Source organism: Aethalodelphis obliquidens, unplaced genomic scaffold (assembly GCF_003676395.1).
Source record: "Aethalodelphis obliquidens isolate GAN/ISIS:26980383/991018 unplaced genomic scaffold, ASM367639v1 scaffold11, whole genome shotgun sequence".
Taxonomy (NCBI): Eukaryota; Metazoa; Chordata; class Mammalia; order Artiodactyla; family Delphinidae; genus Aethalodelphis; species Aethalodelphis obliquidens.
This window is the reverse complement of record NW_020837955.1, coordinates 8,403,660-8,424,015: the sequence shown is the minus strand read 5'-3', so window position 1 is coordinate 8,424,015 and position 20,356 is coordinate 8,403,660. Positions and strand designations below refer to the sequence as shown.

Genomic DNA, 20,356 nt, shown 5'->3' with positions numbered 1-20,356 from the left:
TGTCTGCAGGCTTTTAATTTTGCTACCCTACTTGTTTTATTTTTATAGAACATAATTACTTCTGTGCTGTTTCTGCCCAGAATCCTCCCTGCATTATCTTTTAAAAAATAAGCAAATAAACATCAAAAAGGTGATGCAAAACACCATCTTATATGGTATTTCCTAGGGCCTGGCCATATTCAATTATATCTCGGACATCTTTTATCCTATAGCAGAACTGTTAGAGAATTGCTCATGATAATCATGATACTTGAGCAATGCAGAATCTTGAATTATCAGGAAAAAAGAATCTCTGCCTAACTTTTAGTTTACTAGAGAATTCATTCAATTAGACCCCCCCATTCCAGTGGTGTTTTGACAGTCTGAGACTGTGAATGCTAAAGGTATTTGAATTCTGTCCAACTAGTCCAATATTTTCTGGGACCAAATTCCAAATATATGATTTAAAAACCTGTCTCAATATTTATTATGGCTAATTTACTGAGAATGGATAAATTATTTGGTATTACTATATTTAGAAAGAATTTATATCCTTCTGGTTTATGGAAAGCATGTTGATTTTTATTTATGTTCTTGTTGCATTGATTTTTCAGTTTATTTTCTCAGAATAATCAGAAGTACACTTCTGCTAACTGATGTCTCTCCTAAAGGTAAAATTTACCTTACAAGTCAATGGTAGTCTTTGGGTGATGGGGAAAGAGGGAAAAAAGTTGGGGGGAGTCCTGGAATTTAACATCTAGAATAATTTGAATTCTTGTTTTCTGAAGGAAAATTAAAACATTTTGTTAAAGGACAGGATTGAATGCTATTTAAATATGATAATATTCAAGAAGTAAAATTCAAGAAATTATATTAAATAGCACACTGAGAAATTTGATTTACATATCCATATTTGTAAAAAAAAAATCAAATGTTCTTCCAAACAAATCTAGGTCACAAAGAACCATTGGGATAACTCTCAAAAATTGAGAGAGCAGGATATTTCCACAAGCAGCAAAAGTCCTGAATGAGTAAAATTTAATTCAAGCCTGTTCTTAATGAGCAGCGATTACTTGGGTACTTACAATGACCATTGATAATCAACTGTTAACTCATTCATTCAAAATGCATGTGTTTTTATGCCTTTTATATGCCAAGCATTTTGCTTAACACATATGTAGATTAACATCATATTGTCCCTGCTTTAAGAAACATGGTCTAGTAGGATAACCAAATATATAAACAAATTAATAAAATACCAAGTGATATGTGTCAAAATAGAAGTGCTATGGCAGTAAAGAGGATAGAGATGTCACTTTTTCTTAGAGAAGCTGTGAAAGGATTTACAGAGAGGTCATTAATAAGGACCTGAAAGATTGGGAGTGTGACAAAGAGAGGAGAGTATGTTTATGGAGGGAGCAATATACACAAAGGCATGAAAGGATGACAAAGCATGGCATAAAGTTCAGTGTGGCTAGATTCCTCTACATCATTCTAAGGAGCTGTGATCTTATAGACTGGTGGTTCCTAATTCAATCAAACCCTTTAGTATGCTGAATAATGGACACCTAAATATATCAGGTTCTAATCCCTGGAACTTGTAAATGTTATAAGGAAAAATAATTTTTGCAGACATGCTTAAGTTAAGTCTTTAGATGAAGAGGTTACCCTGAATTATCTGGTGGACCCTAAATCAAATCACAAGTGCCTTTATAAGAGAGATGCAGGGGCGGATTTACCACAAAACACAGAAGAGGAGGAGGCACTGTGACCACAGAGGCAGAGATTAGAGTGATGCAAGTTTAAGTCAAGGAACATTGTGTTGGCAGCCACCAGAACCTGAAAGAGGCAAGGAACAGCTTCTCTCCTAGAGCCTCTGGAGAGAGCACAGCCTTGCCAACAACTTGATTTTGGCCCAGCAAGACTGATTTCAAACCTGTAGCCTCCAGAACTGTAAGAAAATAAAGTTCTGTTATTTTAAGCCACCAAGCTTGGGGTAATTTGTTACAGCAGCCGTAGGAAACTAATATCCACCCAATGTCCTCTTTTTTTAATTGAGATATAATTCACATATCATAAAATTCACCCTCTAAGGTTTACAATTTAGTGTTTTTAGTACCTTCACAAGGTTGTGTTTTGACTTGCAACCATCACCTCTATCTAATTCCAGAACATTTTCATACTCTGAAAAGAAACTCTATGCCCATTAATGGTCACTCCCCATTCCCACCTCTGGCAACTATTAATCTTCTTTCTGTTTCTATATGTTTACCTATTCAAGACATTTTATATAAGTGGCATCATACAATTTGTGGACTTTTGTGTCAGCCTGTTTTTCATTTAGTAATATTTTCAAGGATCATCCATGTTGTAGCATGACTTCATTCTTTTTTCTGGCTGGATAATATTCCATTCATCAGTTGTTTATCATTCATCACTTGATCCACATTTTGATTGCTTCAATATCTTGGCTATTATGAATAATACTGCTATGAACATTCATATACAAGTTTTTGTGTAGACATATATTTTCAATTGTCTTGGGTACATACCTACAAGTGGAATTGCTAAGTCATATCTAACACTACGTATAATATTTAAGAACTGCCAAATTGGTTTCCAAATGCATTTCACCATTTTACATTCCCAACAGCAAAGTATGAAGGTTTCAGTGCTGCTACATCCTTGTCAATGCTTGTTATTGTCCCTTTTTTATGACCATCCTAGGAGGTATGAAGTGGTATTATTCCATTGAGGTTTTAATTTGCATTTCCCTAATGACTAATGATGTTGACATCTTTTCATATACTTATTAGTCATTTGTACATCTTCTTTGGAAAAAATGTCTACTCAGATCATTTGTCCACTTTTTCGCTGGGTTATTTATCTTATTATTGAATTATAAGAGTTCTTTATTTTTTTAAGATAAAAGTCTATCATATATGATATGCAAATAGTTCACCATTCTGTGTGTATCTTTTCACTTTCTTGATAGTGTCCTTTGAAGCACAAAAGTTTTTCATTTTGATGAAGTCCAACTTATCTATTGTTAGTTTAGTTGCTTACACTATTAGCGTCTAACAAACCATTGCCTAAGCCAAGGTCATGACGATTTATACCTGTGTTTCCTCCTAAGAGTTTATTGTTTTAGCTCTTACATTTATATCTTTGACCTGTTTGGGGTTAATTTTTGTATGGTGTGAGATAGGGGTCCAATTTGTATTAACCATGTCTTTTATTTTCTGTATTCTGATGATTCAACATCTGGGGTCTTGCTGATCCTAGAAAAATTGCCCCACCCAGGGTTAGCCAATTCTTAGAGATAATAAACAATTCAACCCTGAGTGTTCCTTTCAAATGCAAACCAACCAATCCAAAGCCCATACATTCAGCCACATCTTTCATCAGACTCTCATACTCTGGGCTACTATTCACCTGTCTTAATTACCCCAGGGCCATGTACCATACAATTTAGGGACAGCCCCTGTGCCCCAGAGCCTGCTAAAATTATTCAAATTAGCCAGTTCTAAACCTGTTTATCCTGGTTTACCTGTGACTTACTAGAGAAACCACAATAAATGGTCTTGCCCACAATTTCCCCCTCTCCCTCTACCTCCTGACTGAACTTGATGCTTCCTTGTGTGGTACCCCATAATGTAGTATGCCCATTTCTCTTGGGATCTGTGAGTATAACAAACTATCTGTTGCAATCATCTCCTGATCTGTTGGTCTTGCCATACCTAAATAATAATAAAACCTATATTAAAACACAACTTCATTTTTTGGCATGTGGATATCTGATTGCCCCAACACCATTTGTTGAAAAGACCATTCTTTCTCCCATTGAATGGTCTTAGCACCTTGTCAAAATCAATTTGTCATAGACATATGGATTGATTTCTGGAGCCCCTGTTCTATTTCACTGATCTATATGTCTGTCTTATGGCCAGTACCACAGTGTCTTGATTACTGTAGCTCCATAGTAGGTTTTGAAATTGGGAAGTGTATCCTCTGTTTTTTTTCTTCTTTAAGATTGCATTGGCTATTCTATGTCCCTTGAATTCCCATATGAATTTTGAAGGAGTCAGCTGAGATTTTGATAGAAATTATATTGAATCTGTAGATCATTGATTTTCTCTGTCATTTTTCTCTTGTCTATTTTATTTCCACTCTACTATTTATCATTTTCTTCCTTCTTCTTTCTTTGGGTTTAGTTTGCTCTTCTTTTTCTAGTTTCTTAAGGTGGAAGATTAGTTTATTGATTTGGGGTCATTGTTCTTTTTAATATAGGGCTTTACAGACACAGATTTCCCTCTAAGCACTGCTTATCTGCATCCCATAAAGCTGGAAAAGTATTTTCTAATTTCCCTATTTCTTCTTTGAGTCTTTGGTTATTCGGGTGTGCGTTGTTTAATTTCCACATATTTCTGAATTTCTGTCTGTTATTGATCTCTAATTTCATTCTATTGTGATCAGAGAGCATACTTTGTATGACATCAATCCTTTTAAATTTACTGAAATTTGTTTTATTGTCTAACATAGGTCTATCCTAGAGAATGTTCCATGTGTACTGGAGAAGAATGTGTTATTCCACTTTCGTTAGGTGGAGTGTTCAGTATGTCTCTCAGGTCTAATCAGTTTATGGTGTTGTTCACTTCCTCTATTTCCTTAATGATCTCCTGTCTGATTATTCTATACATTACTAAAAGTGAGATATTGATGTCTCTGACCATTATATCTCCGTTCACTTCTGGCAGGTTTTGCTTCATGTATTTTGGTACTCTGTTGTTAGATGCATATATGTTTATCATTGTAAACATCCTTCTTTGTCTTTAGTAACAGTTTTTGTCTTAAACTCTGTTTTTTCTGGTATTAGTATAATCACTCCAGTTCTATTTTTGCATAATATTTTTGCATCCTTTAACTTTCTAGCTGTTTGTGTCTTTGAATCTAAAGTGTGTCTCTTGTAGACAGCATAGAGTTGGATCAGGTTTTTTAACCATCTGACAATCTTAGGCTTTTAATTGGAATGTTTAAGCCATTTACACTTAGTGTAATTACTGAGGTGGTAGGATTCACGTCTGCAATTTTGCTACTTGTTTTCTAATGTCTTTTTTGTTTCTTGATTCCTCCATTACTGCCTTCTTTTGTATTAAGTAGATATTTTCTAGTGTACCATTTTAATTCTCTTGCCGTTTCTTTTACTATGGTTTTTAAAAGTTATCTTCCTAGTGGTTTCTCTGGGCTTACAGTTAACATTTTAATTTATAACAATCTAGTTTGGATTAATACCAGCTTAATTTCATTAGTACAGAAAACTTTTGTCCCTATATAGCTCCATTCTCTCCCCCTTATTTTGTGCTGTTACAGTCATACAAATTACATTGCATGCACATAAACACAGATTTAGAATTTATTGCTTTATAAAGCTATCTTTTAAATCAGATAAAGAGTTACAAACAAAAAAAATGTTTTATACTGTCTTTTATATTTACCTATATAGTTATCTTTACCAGTGCTGTTTATTTCTTCATGTGGATTTGAGTTAGTGTCTAGTGACCTTTCATTTTATTCTGAAGTATTAGTATTACTCATACTAATAGGGCAGGTCTTCTAGCAATGGATTCTCTCAGTTTTTTGTTTTTCTGAAAATGTCTTGATTTCACCTTCATTTTTGAAGGATAGTTTTGCTGAATATTTAATTCTTGGTTGATGTACTTTTCTTTCAGCGTTTTGAATATGTCATTGCCACTGTATTCTTACTTCATGGTTTCTGATGAGATATCAGCTGCTAATATTATCGAGGATTCCTTTTACATGGTGAGTCATTCTCTCTTGCCACTTCAAAGTTCTCTTTGTCTTTGTATTGCAGCAGTTTTATTATGATGTGTTTAGGTGTGACTCTCTTTGATTTTATCCTTCAAGTTTGTTGAGCTTCTTAGATGTGTAGATTAAAGGTTTTCATCAAATATGGAATGTTTTTGACATTATCTCTTTATATATTCTCTCTACTCCTTTCTCTCCTCTCTCCGTCTGTGATTCCCATTATACATATGTTGGTAATTTGATAGTGTTTCCCAGGTTTCTGAGGCTTTGTTTATTTTTCTTTATTCATTTAACTTTCTTTTCCTTAGACTTGAAAATATCAGTTGACCTATCTTCAAGTTTGCTAATTCTTTCTTCTACCTGCTCAAATCTTCTACTGAGCCCCTCTAGTGAAAATTTCACTTCTATTATTTTACTTCTCAACTCCAGAATTTTCATTTGACTCTGTTTTAGAATTTCTGTCTCTTTATTGATCTCCTCTATTTAGTGAGAAGTCATTCTTATGCTTTCCTTTATTTCTTCAGATATAATTTTCTTTAGTTCTTAGAACACAACTAAAATAGCTGATTTAAATCTTTTTCTAGTAAGTACAGTGTCTGGGCTTTCTCAGGGACAGATTCTATTGACTGACTTTGTCCTCTATGTGAGCCATACTTTTTGTTTCTTTGCATGTCTCCTAATTTTGTGTTGAAAACTTACATTTTAAATAATATACTGTGACAACTCTTAAAAATCAGATTCTCTCACCTCCCAGTGGTTTTTCTCAGTTGTTGTTTGTTTTGTTGATTTTTCTAAACTAACTTTTTTACTGTCTGATTTCTTCATCATGGGTGGCCACTGGAGTTTCTGCTGGCTAGCTTAGCATTTGGCTTATGATTGGACAAAGATTTCCTTAAATGCCTGGAACCAATGAGTCCCCCCAGGCTCTGTGTGTGTTTGGGAGAATCTTCAACACTCTAACAGGCAGTGAGCAGCTCTGCCTTAGCTTTTACTTCCTGTTTTCACAGAGCCTCAAGGTTAGGCAGAAGTGAGAGTTTAGATTCTTTTCAGCTCTTTTCTGAACTTAGCCCTGGATATGGTCACATCTCTATGCATGTGCTTGGCCTTCTGGATTACTAGGAATATGTCTGTGCTCTTCAAATATCCCTATGCACATGCCTTTCCCTAGCTTTTCATTTTAAGCTTCTGTTATTTGCCCCAATTATTATCTACCACATCTCGCAGCTGTAATGTTAAACAATTGCCCCTGACTCTTTCTACAAATAATAGAAAACTATTTCTACTGAGAAAAAGACTGTTTACAGTGAGTGGGTAAGCTCTGAGTCAAATTAAATATAGACAGTGTTCTGGTGGTTCCAGGTAACTATCAGGTCAAATAATGACAATTTTTCTGGGAATGGAGCTTAGAAGGAACTCTAACCCTGTATTGCCTTCTATTGGTTGCCAGGCTGCTGGTTTTTACCATGATTGCAGGCTCTTGGTTTTCAAGATTATTGCAGAGCTGGGAAGGGGTGTGATGGGAATAGAGCAAGGTAAAATCAGACTAATCTATTTTTACTGATATTCAGCCATTTTCCTTGAAGAAAAGATCCTCTGATTGCTGCAAGCCTGTGGTTAATTCCCAGAGTTCTGAAAAAAGTTTATTCTGATAATTTTTGCCAGTATTTTCATTGCTTTTATAGAGGAGAGGGTTTTTAGAGTTCCTTATTCTGGTATTTTTCAGTATCACCCCAACATACTCTTTTTTTTTTTTGAATTTTATTTTATTTTATTTTTTTATCCAACATACTCTTTTTTAAATTTATTTTTTTTAATTTTTAATATTTTTAACATCTTTATTGGAGTATAATTGCTTTACAATGGTGTGTTAGTTTCTGCTTCACAACAAAGTGAATCAGCTATGCATATACATATATCCCCATATCTCCTCCCTCTTGCGTCTCCCTCCCACCCTCCCTATCCCACCCCTCTAGGTGGTCACAAAGCACCGAGCTGATCTTCCTGTGCTATGCAGCTGCTTCCCACTAGCTATCTATTTTACATTTGGTAGTGTATATATGTCCATGTCACTCTGTCACTTCGTCTCAGCTTACCCTTCCCACTCCCCTTGTCCTCAAGTCCATTCTCTACGTCTGCATCTTTATTCCTGCCCTGCCTCTAGGCTCTTCAGAACCATTTTTTTTTCTTTTTTTAGATTCCATATATATGTGTTAGCATACGGTATTTGTTTTTCTCTTTCTGACTTACTTTGTTTTTCTCTTTCTGACTTACTTTACTCTGTATGACAGTCTGTGGGTCCATCCACCTCACTACAAATAACTCAATTTCATTTCTTTTTATGGCTGAGTAATATTCCATTGTATATATGTGCCACATCTTCTTTAGCCATTCATCTGTCGATGGACACTTAGGTTGCTTCCGTGTCCTGGCTATTGTAAATAGAGCTGAAATTGACATTGTGGTACATGACTCTTTTTGAATTATGGTTTTCTCAGGGTATATGCCCAGTAGTGGGATTGCTGGGTCGTATGGTAGTTCTATTTTTAGTTTTTTAAGGAACCTCCATACTGTTCTCCATAGTGGCTGTATCAATTTACATTCTCACCAACAGTGCATTTTCTCCACACCCTCTCCAGCATTTATTATTTGTAGATTTTTTGATGATGGCCATTCTGACTGGTGTGAGGTGATACTTCACTGTAGTTTTGATTTGCATTTCTCTAATGATTAGTGATGTTGAGCATCCTTTCATGTGTTCCAGCATACTCTTTTAATAACAAATAATGTTTAATGGTATGCTTTACTTCCTAAAATGAAATTGATGGATAATATAACCTACCAATACACATAACTTCAAAACTATCAATATAATTAATTATAATATAACAAACATATGAATAATAGAAAATGCTTGGCTACAACTACACTGGAAGATATAATGAAAAGAGTCAAACACACCTCTTTGTACAATCATTTTGAATTGGATATTACAAACAGAAATGATTAAGGTTGTGCTCTTAGAGTACTCACATACCACATATAACCACTGATATTACAATTTTCAAAAATGCTGAACAATTCTTTATAAAATTCCAAACAAAACAAAGTACAGTCTTTCCTCAATTTACATTGGACTAACATTTCCGAAAAATTCAGTGTATATTAAAACCTTGAATATTGGTGTTTTTATGTAAAACTGAATTTGGTCCTAGGCTTAGATAATTACATACAGGTATTTTTTTTATTAATGTACATGAATGGTTGGTGGGAAAATCTAGCCTGATGTGGAACTGCTCCTTACATCCTTGGTCACTACCAACTGAATGTCAGTAACAGCCACATAATCATTTATACACTTTGAGACACCCTCCTGACAAAAATGGTTCCCAAACACCCCCTAGGGGGCAGTACCACTCCTTTGTAAATCACTGCTTTAGAGGATTTAGTAGCTGTTTTTGTTTTTGTTTTAATCTGATATGCACAAACTTTCAAAGAAAGGTCCCCAGTAAGAAAAGCATCAAGCTGATCAAATACAAGTGTGCTATATTCACAATTCACTGTTTACTCTGTCTTACATTCTACCTTTCAGGAATACTGAATGCTGAAATAATCACTAAATAATTTGCAGACACTTTGATGGATTAGATGCACAAACACTTTGTTTTCTTTTTCCTTTTTAACTTTTATTTTAAATGAGAGTTTTATTTAGTACATTCAGATGAACAAATATAGAACTGATTTATGTGGAATAACACTGTTTCCCTCCATCTTAAGACCCTAAGTCCTCAGCTAAGGGCTTTGTAATTCCATTGACATCTTTTTATAATTGGCTGGTACTCAGATGCCTTGAGTAGGGTTCCTGTGATATGTAACCCAGATTGTCTCCAAGAGACCTTCACTTTGTCCCCTTGTGGAGATAAGTGAGAGCTGCTTTATGAAGGAGTCACTAAATTTCACAGTCACAACAGTGTCAAGGAACCAACACTGTAACCCTTGCCATTTTTGATGGACACGTTACGGTTTTATCACCTATGATGAGGATTCTAATAACAAAAGTCCTATGAAATGAATCTCCACTGGTTCTCAGTAAAATGCAACCAAATTCTACTTCCCTTTTGGGTTCATGACTTTTTATGAATATTGTTGCAAGTGCTGAAATATCTACAACTTTCTTTTGACCTTCTGAATATAATACCTAATTAGTCAGCTTCCATGTTGCCAGGTGATGTGAAATGCTATAGCTCCGAGCCTTCATTCTAACGGAATTGGAATTACATACATTTATATAATGGCCTTTCCTTTGCAACCCCTGCAGTCTGTATCCCTGAATTTACAAACAGATATTCTGAGACATGTATTTCTTGCAGTCCCTTAATAGCAACAGAACCCTTCTTATAGTTTGTGGACATTTTTATTTAGAATTGCTCCTTTTCTTTAACGTAGAGGGATGCATTTTCACTAGATAAGGCTGTAGTTTTCTTTTCTTTTCTTTTTTTTTTTTTTTTTTTGCGGTGCGCAGGCCTCTCACTGTTGTGGCCTCTCCCGTTGTGGCGCACAGGCTCCAGACGCGCAGGCTCAGTGGCCATGTGGGATCTTCCCAGACCGGGGCACGAACCCGCGTCCCCTGCATCAGCAGGCGGACTCTCAACCACTGTGCCACCAGGGAAGCACAAGGCTTTAGTTTTAAAAATGTCCAGATTGGATTCCACCAGAGGGCACCATGGTAAACTTCATTTTCAAAGGGACCTGCAGTAGGTCAGATAAGAAAGTCCCCCAAACCAGAATGTTGAAACGAATGTAATTAAAGCAGCAATATATTGACCAAGACATTGATTCCACTGTGATTTTAAAATCTCTATAGAATGATTCATTTTGCTAAGATTGTGTTCATCATTTATAGGCACAACTTTTCCAAATCAAAAACAGACACAGGCTTTATCATGGCCAATGTGAGCTCCACAAATTGTCAGGAAAATGGCAGTTTTCTTGACTGTTGGGGAGTGGGGACCTCTACTTTTCTAGCTCTAAAAAAGAATGAATGCCTTTCAGCACATGAATCTTAGGAGGCAAACCAATTTCACACTTTCCTACATGCTACAAAATAGTTGTCTTTGGTAAAGCACCAACTTCAGGATGGATTTCAGTTGTTTACTACTAATAGACCTTGGGAGTGAATTTATAATATCCTTCAAGTCCCAACCCAAATAGGATTCCATTCCCTTTTTCAGAATTCATGGTGTTGGGATTCCACAAAACTTCCCAAATGATGGCAGCTGTATAAGTGCTCACACCTCCAACAGGAATTAACAAATAACAGGGCACAAACAGGAAACACAGTGTACCGTGCCCATGGCTCCATGAGTGCATAGGTGATACGGCACACAGGGTATGTTAATTCCCTGATATTCATTCATTCAGCAAACACTACCTGCCACATACTACTGTTTTGGGCTCTGGGGATACAGTGGTGAGGGAAATCAACTTGGTCTTTGCCTTAATGGAGCTAGGTGACGAGTAGGGGGAAGACATATAAAAAGAAGATGATAAGCAAGGAATCAAATAAAAACATATGTAATTTCAGGAGTCACCAGAAGCTAATAAAAAGGTACTATGACTGAGAAGGAAGGGAAAGTCTTACTTAGACAGGCTTGTGTGAGAAGCCCTATCTGTGTTGGTTACATGAAATAGGAGAAAGAGCCAGCCATTGATGATATGGAGATAGGAAGCAGCAGTATTGAAGCCTCTTCAGCTGGAAAGACTGCAGTATGTTTTAATAACTGAAATGAGGCCTCAGTGGCTACAGGGGTGAGTTTGCAGAGTGTTGCACAGTAAACTGGGGCCAAATTATACCAAGGATTTTGAGTTATATTCTCAGGGCAAATTTTAAGCATGAAGGTGTCATGATCCAGAGAATGGGTTTGAAGGGAAGGGGACACAAGTTGGAGAAGATGGGGTGCAAGAAATTAGAGAAATCAAGTAGGAAGGTATTGCACTGGTCCAGGAGGAGAAAATGGTGGTGACTGTAGAGATGGATAGAAGTAGCCTGATTCAAGATACATTCTGGAAATTGAATCTACATGGCGGATAAATTAGATATGGGGACAAAACAAAGACAAAGATAACTTTCAGGTTTTTAGCTTGAGCAACTGGTAAATGTGGATGCTATTTACTAGGCCCAAGAAAGGAATGGCTTTCAAAGCAAGAGGTGGGAAGTAATAGGTACCCAATTTCTACATGATAAGTGCAAGAAGACAGTGATACACCCTACTGAAATAGATTCAGAGCTGCCCTCTGAGCTCTCAAGACACAAGTCTCATTTGTACCACTACTGTCTCCTCTTCCAAATACCCAAGATATGATCCCTATGTCTGTGTTTTCAAGGTCTGAGGTTTGAGAACTGTCCCCACACCTCCATTTACCTTTCCTACTAAACTGCAGGCTGATGTGGCTTCTGATTCCTTTTCTACATTCAGAGCATTTACTACTCTCTGTCCTGCAGGACAACTTCAGATCATCTCCACAACACCTGTGTGGCACCAAAAGTGTTGATTTGTGACCAGAAAACTGCCACTATTTTTCTGAGTAGCTGAGCTACCTAGGGCATGCTTCTTAACTTCTGGGAGCCCTGCAGGTCTTTGAGAAGACAATATCAATGATTACATGTAAAAGCACTTTGTAAACTTGTAAGCAGTACTATAAATAGGTGTTATTCTTTTTCTCATTTTAATCTCAGTCATCACCTCTGCTACAAATAATCTGCCATTCATTTTGCCCTGTTCTCTTTCCTTTCTTCTTGCCTGCTTCTTCTGTCTCTTGTCCCTTCTGCTGCATAAATTGCTTTCCTGAAAAAGGCTGGTTATTTGGAGACATCATCACCAGCCAATCAGAGCTCACCATTCCTTCTGGCTGGTAAGCCAATCAGATGTAACCTCCAGGTCTCTTTTCAGTGTTGCTAGGGCTTCAGGTCTACTTCTAAAAGCTGACTTGCTTGCTTTCTGCTGGTTCTCATTCTCTCTCTCTCTCTCTCTCTCTCTCTCCTCTCTCTCCCCCACTCTCCCTCTCCCTCGCCCGTTCTCCCCCTCCCTGCTCCTGTCTTTCCTCTGCATCCCTCTCCCCACTCCCCGTTCAGGGTTTGGAGCAATTCCAAATACTTAAGCCTTCCGGAAGTTTGGGTTATGGATAAGCAAGATTTGACTGTATTTTTTTCCCTTAAGAAATAGAGAACTATTCCATGTTCAATATTGTAGCAAGTATTTTAGCAGCTTAATGTCCCTTGGCTACATACAATTTAGTTTTGTTTATGGGAGCTTTCGGTGTACAAATCAATTTTAATTCAGATAGACTAGAGCATAAACTGGCATTAAATTTGGGAGTGAAAACATATCACTCGAACCTCATTGGGCTTCACGAAATATTCACAATATTTTAAAGCTCTTACAATTTTTAACTGATGACAGAAGATGATAAACACATTGTGCTTATCATGCTCCTGTTTCTTCAACTTTCAGTGCTGGGATTATTGAAGAAAACCATGGATAGCAGTGATTTGGGAACTAATACCTTATGGCTAAGTGGGTGTTCTCTCACTTCCTGTTTATCTTTGGAAGCTAATTAACATGGGAATAATAGCTAGAAACCCTCCCTTTTTAGAGGATCTGCTGGTCCATCTTTAAATGCTGTATAGCTGGGATGTTAAGAAGATTCCCTTAACACAGAACAGCTCTGCTTTCTAAAACCCTAAAGACGTTTGATAAGGAAAAATAACTAACAAGTGATGTCTTTCTCATAACCTTTGCTACCTACTTAAAAACTGAAACAGTACAAGAATTTGCAGCTTAAAATGACCAGAGAAGTGGCAGAAAGCCAGAATTCTGTCAGAGCCGGCTTAGAAAAGCTTAATGATTAACAAATGGGTCACTGCCTTCAGGCTCTGACCTTTAGAGCTAACCAGTTTTAGCCTTTTGGTTAGGTTCCTTCAAATAATTCCGTATCAAGGAAAAAAATACTCCCTGATGGCATAGTACCACCCATCCAAAAAGGAATTCTTAGGCAGCCCACGTATTCGGTGAGTAGCTTTTCTAATACCATGTAGTTGGTCCTAAGCACAGCATTAATAACTGTTAAATCATATTTTTTGTTAGAGTTTAAGGAAGGCCCTAAGCGCTACTGCATATCCTGCAGGTGAAATGTACGAAATTCGGTTAACATGGTAACGGCTCTAAAAATACCTAGGCTACAGTTTAACCACAGAGTTTCCTCCTCAACGTAAAAGAGCCACCTTCACGAGCTGTTCGAAAGTGCAACAAAAGCAATCTCTGTCGGACTTTGTGCAAGCAGGCTACTAAATCAGGCCTGGCAATCGGCAGCCACCCTGCATCAAAGTAATAATTAAAGTTTTGCAGACCAGAACAGCAAAGCACAACCCAGCGAAGAAAAATGTTAAATTGATAAGCCTTTTCTTTCCTCCTCCAACCTGTTTTCTCTCTCCCTCACCCCGCCCCCACCGCCAGGTGGACTAAGCGGGGCGTGGCAGGGGTGCAGTGACAAAGAGTCACCGCACTGTAACCGCAGGGCCCCGCCCGAAGGATAGCCTGGGGCAGAGGGACCCAAGGGGACAGTGGGCCGGCTGCCACGGTTTTCCCAGCAGCCTCTGCTCCAGCTCCCACGGAGCCGCGCGCAGGAGGCAGAATCGGTCACATGGGGGTTCCCGTCTGGGCCCTTTGCTTGGCACAGACAGAGAGGGTGGGGTCAACATTTTCCTTGAAGCTTTTGCAGTTAGAGACTTGGAAACACAGTCGGCTCTTTTGAATTCTGGGGGTGGTTGGCTGTGCAGGGCAAGAGGTTTCTTACTAAATTCTGTCGTGTCTAGGCTGCCAGATTTAGTAAATAAAAATACCTGGCACCCAGTTACATTTGAATTTTAGATAAACAGTTAATAATTTATTTAGCGTAAGTATGCCCTATGCAATATTTGGGGTATACTTATACTAAAAAAAAAAAAAAAGAAAGAAAAAGAAAAAAAATGGCGTTTAGCTGAAATTCAAATGTATCTGGATGTCCTGTATTTTATCTAGGAGCTCTAGCAGGGTCCTTTCATTTTTTTCCTTCCCAATAATCTCCCAATCCTCCAACACCCAATCAATAAGATGGGGGTTTTTTGTTTGGAGTTTTTCACTTTGGTTGATTTTGTTGTTTAGTTTTGCTTTGGATCAGTTTAGGAAGGCCAAGGGAAATGAACTAGCATTTACTGAGTTCATTCTTATACCAAGCCTTGTATTAGGTACTTTGATGCATGATTTTTTTTTTAAATCCTCACATCATTCCTGAATGGTAAACTACTTATAATCTACATTTTACAAAGGAGAATACTGAGGATCAAAGAGGTTGAGTGACTTGGCCAAGGTCACACAGCTAATAAGTAGCAAAGGTTAGAATAAGCCAGGTATGACCCCAACTGGCTTTCTCAACGACTTTAGTATATCTGCATTAGTCAGATTTAAATGTAATGTTTAATTTTTGCATGTTTATAACATATTAGGGTTTTTTTCTTGACAAACCTCTGCCAATAGCACAGATTCTATAAGTGAAAAGCTCTAATTGCCAGCTGAATTGGGAATTATTCTCCATCAGCTCCTTCTAAAGAATAAACTATTTTATTGATCTTTTTCCTGTTATTGGACCTTCAGTCCATTTCTGACTGAAGTAATTAATTTAATGACATGCTAAAAGAATAGCTCTCTCCACTAGAGCTATTCTAAGGGCTTTCCATATATTAATGTAATACTTAAATCATTCCTATGATATAGGTGATACTGTAGTTATAATCTTCATTTTACAGATGTGGAAACTGAGGTTTAGAGACGTTAAGTAATTTCCCCAAGGTCACACAGCCTAGGCTTTGCAGCCAGGAACACCAAGTTTTAATCATGGTTAATTCAGTTATTAGCGTATACAACGTTAGGAAAGGCTCCATGCCATAAATTGGAAATAATAGTGCCTCTCTCACAAGGAAAAAGCTTTGTACATAGTGAGCACTCAACACACATGAGCTTATAAGATGATTCTGAGAATTATCTTTACTTGGCACTTGTGACAAGAGACATAAGAGAATATTCTAGGTCAGGGATTGGCAACATTTTTCTGTAAGGGCTAGAGAGTAAATATATTGGTCTTTGCAGGCCAAGAGACAAAATCAAGCATATTATTTAGGCAGTTTCATAATAAGAGAAAGAACAAATTTCCACAAATCTTTTTTTTTTAAACTGAAAATTTAATAATAACAACTGAATACAATTTTCTGTAATATAGGTCTCCTAATGAGAAGAAGGGAATTCTTTTATTGTGGAGGATGGATATCATTTCACTTAATTGGGGTTCAAAGTTAAGTGTTTCCTGTCATCAGAATCAGTTGCCCATGTCCATCTGTTAATGCTGATTCATAATGAGGTTTTACATATTTCATTTTTGAAAATGTCTTTTCATACAGATAGGTACTGCCAAATAGTAATATCTGTCTATGAGCATATGATTTTAATTGAGCACATTCATTGCTTGGAAGGCATTTAAAGAATTCTATCCGATTTGTCTCCTGATATTTGCCTTTTAGCATGTCATTAAATTAATTACTTCCAATTGAAGGGGAGGTGGAAGCTCCTCGATTGCACAGTTAAGTAGATTTTGAAATATGGAAATTTCATTTGCACTTGCATCAAGGTCCAAAAAAATGCCGCTGGAACTGTAGTTTGAACTCAGAAAATATATCTGGTGCATACTTATGTGGAAATGGAGGCCTTGCTTTTTTTAACTTTTGACAGCACAAGAAGTGTATAAAGCAGCTTGACATTACATGTGATTCAAACAACATTAATTGTCGTTGAAATGACTACAGTATAAGTTTTACTTTTAAGTGCTGATTTGCCTTGTAATTTTAGGTTTTATTTGTTAAGAAGCAGTATCAATTCTTCAACAAAAGCTTATTTCCAAATCCATTCAATGTCCAATGATAGTAGTTGATGGTAGCACATACCATTTACAAAAATTTCAACCTTGGCCCTCAAAAAAAATCACAAAAAATTTACCACTGCTCAGCAATTAATCTGCTATATAGTATAGAAATAGCAGATTTAGATTCTATTCTGACAAATACAGAATTTATAATGGTTAAGTCTACAAAAATAAAGGAAGCTCACCATGAACACTGTTTCAATTATACATGGTATATTTAAATATTTTCCACAAACCACTGGCTTGTGAATAATACAATGAATATCCATAGGTTTAAAATGCCTTACAAGTTCATAAGCTTTGTAAATTTATATAACTAAGCCTTTTTTCTGCTTAAAAACCGATATTTTTACCACCATCATTTGGAACACATCTTAGAAGATTCTCCTTCAGGTCGTACTGAATTAGTGTTCTCTCAATTTCTTCAAAAATATTCTCACCTATAGTTTTTATAATGCAGACAGTTCATAGAAGATAATTGTTCAGTATCTTCAAAGACAGGACTGACTCTTTAAATAAGTAACAACTGAGCAGTATCAGTAACATATGTCAATTCATCAAGAGCCAGGCAAAACCACCCAAAATCATTTGCGTTGTTTTTTTTTTTAAATATTTATTTGTTGTCTTTATTTTTTTGGCTGCGTCGAGTCTTAGTTGAGGTATGCAGGATCTTTCATTGCAGCGCAGGCTTCTCTCTAGCTGTGGTGCACAGGCTACAGGGTGTGTGGGCTCTGTAGTTTCGGCATGTGAGCTTAGTTGCCCCACGGCATGTGGGCTCTTAGTTCCCCGACCAGGGATCAAACCCGTGTCCCCTGCAATGGAAGGCTGATTCTTTACCACTGGACCACCAGGGAAGTCCCTGCCTTGTTTTTTAATTGACTATTGATGTTGCTCCCAATATTCTGAACTCTTCAAGCAACTGTTCTCCCTGGAAAGCCAAGCCTTAAACAAGTTTATTTTGTCTAGACAATTTCTTCAACTGTTGCAGTCAAACACAATTTAATTTACTCACCATCGGCAAATAGCTTTCCTTGCTTAGGAAGCAAAGGAGACAGTCAGAAACTTGCTTTGGTTGAAGCCTCATTTTCACTTTTAATTTTTGTAAAAAAAGGAAAAAAAATTCTGCTGTGATGAGATATTCCATCTAAAATTCTTTGATTTTATGACCAATTGCTTTCCTGCGAGTTGTGATTAGTATTTAAATCTAGTATCGCCTAAGTATATTTTTTAGCATAGCTGTAGTATCATTCCACAATAAGCACAATGCTTTGCCATCTAATTTGATAACAGAATCATCCACACACCACTCTACTTGCCATTTGAAGTTGACATTTCTCTTCTTATTTGGACATGATGAGTAGGCAGTGGTAATTTAAAAATAATAATAAAAGATGTCACAATACAGCATGGCACTTAAAGTCAAATCATAAGTACATCAGTGTGGTTTGTAGTGCACCTAATCAGCACCACAAAGTGATAAGAGCAACCTATACCAACTATGTCACAACCAGTCTACTTACTGTGCCACTGTAGGAGGAAAGCAGCAATGAACAATATGTAAAAAAAATGAGCATGGTTCATTCCAATAAACCTTTATTTATGGATACCAACATTTGAATACATATATTTTCGTTTGTCACAAAACATTATTTTTGTTTTGATTTTTTCAATCATTTAAAAATTTAAAAACCATTCTCAGCTGGAGGACCATACAAAAACAGGTAGGGGTCAGATATGGGCCATGGGGTATCTTTTACCAACCCCTGTTCTAAGTAACTAAATGTTAAAGTTAATTTAAAAATTTGATGCAAAATTTTCTAAAGTAGATGATAGATACATGATCTGCATTTTAAAACGGGCTCTGTTAGACATATACTAATCTTTCTTTTATCACAGAAAGTTAGTGTAGAGTAAATATTAAGAACAAAGGCTTTGAACTTGCTCACTTAGGGCTGAGCCTTGCTCTGACATTTGCCACATGGGCAAGGTCCTTAATATATTTAAATTTGTTCATCTACATAAATGGGCAGATAATTAGAATTCTTAACTGAGGTCATAAGTAAGACACAGAGACCAGTATCATCACTACTACTTAACAGGGTAGAGGACTTGGTCACTCAAAATGTGGTCTACACCACTTGGCAGCTCAGTAAAATCAGAAGCAGCACTTTAACAGGATCCTTATGTGATTTTCATGCACATTAAAGTTCAAGAAGCACTGGTAAAGGAGACACTAGCCAATGCAATCATGCAAAGAAAAGAAATTGAAGATATACATTTTGGAAAGGAAGAGGTAATCCTATCATTATTTGTAGATGACATGATGGTCATTTATAATTCAAGAGGAAATTCAAGGGGAATCAACTGAAAATCTATTACACTAATAAAGTAGTAAACAGAAGAAAAGAAAGCTAAATATAAGAAATATAAAATATATTTTGATACATATATGTATAAATACACACCTACACAATTCAGTATTTTTATTATACTATAACAATGACCAATTAGAAAATATAATACTTAAAAAAAAACTTCTATCCTCAAGAATAACAAAAACAGTAGACTACCTAGAAATAAATCAAACAAGGGATTGTACATGACTGGATGAAGAAAACACTAAAACTTTACTGAATGACCTAAAAGATGACCTGGATGAATAAGGAAGTATACCATATTCATGGTCAAGAAGAAACTCAATACAATAAATGTCATTTAACCCCACATTAATCTATAAACTCAGAACAATTTTCTTAAGACAACTGGCAAGTTGTTTCTGCAATTCATCTGAAAGATGAAATGTTTAAAATTCACGAAGAAATTTGGAGTGTCAGGAGGCATGGGGAATAAACCAGCCTAGGTTACTTGCTCTGTCAGATGTTAAGACATACCAAAAAGCTATAGAAATTAAAATAAAATGGCATTTTTATAGAAATGGTCAAATTGATCAGTGAGTCAGAATAGAGTCCAGAAATAGACATATGTTTAAGAATTTAGTTGATAAAAGAGGCATTCCAAATCAGTGGATAAAGAATGGATTATTTAAATAAATGATATAAAGACAACTGACTATCCACTTCAAAGGAGCTCAATTTCCCCTACTTCATACCATATAAAATAATAAATTAAAGATGGATTGAAGTGTTGGTCATAATTCAGAATCTTGTAATAACCTATAATGGAAAATAATCTGAATATATATATAAATATGTGCAAAAAATATTCAGATTATTATATAATATATATAAATATTAAGATTGTTTTCCATTATAGGTTATTTTCCATTATAGGTTATTACTATACATATATATATATATATATATATATATATATATAAAACTGAATCACTTTGCTGTACACCTGAAACTAACACAATATTGTAAATCAACTATACTTCAATTTAAAAAAAGAGTTAGGGGCTTCCCTGGTGGCGCAGTGGTTGAGAGTCCGCCTGCCGATGCAGGGGACACGGGTTCGTGACCCGGTTCGGGAAGTTCCCACCGCGGCTCGGCCCGTGAGCCATGGCCGCTGAGCCTGCGCGTCCGGA

The 20,356-nt window shown here is 36.4% G+C and overlaps 1 protein-coding gene and 1 long non-coding RNA gene across 2 annotated transcripts in view; both read left to right on the top strand.

The window, feature by feature from the left end:
• Nucleotides 1–20,356, top strand: part of RNLS (renalase, FAD dependent amine oxidase) — a 266,973-nt gene that overhangs the window by 180,135 nt on the left and 66,482 nt on the right. The window lies entirely within an intron of this gene.
• On the top strand, nucleotides 1,462–20,248 carry LOC113623166 (uncharacterized). The gene is made up of 3 exons (XR_003433807.1): nucleotides 1,462–3,856; nucleotides 18,882–18,885; nucleotides 20,226–20,248. It is a non-coding gene; the product is annotated as an uncharacterized LOC113623166 (long non-coding RNA).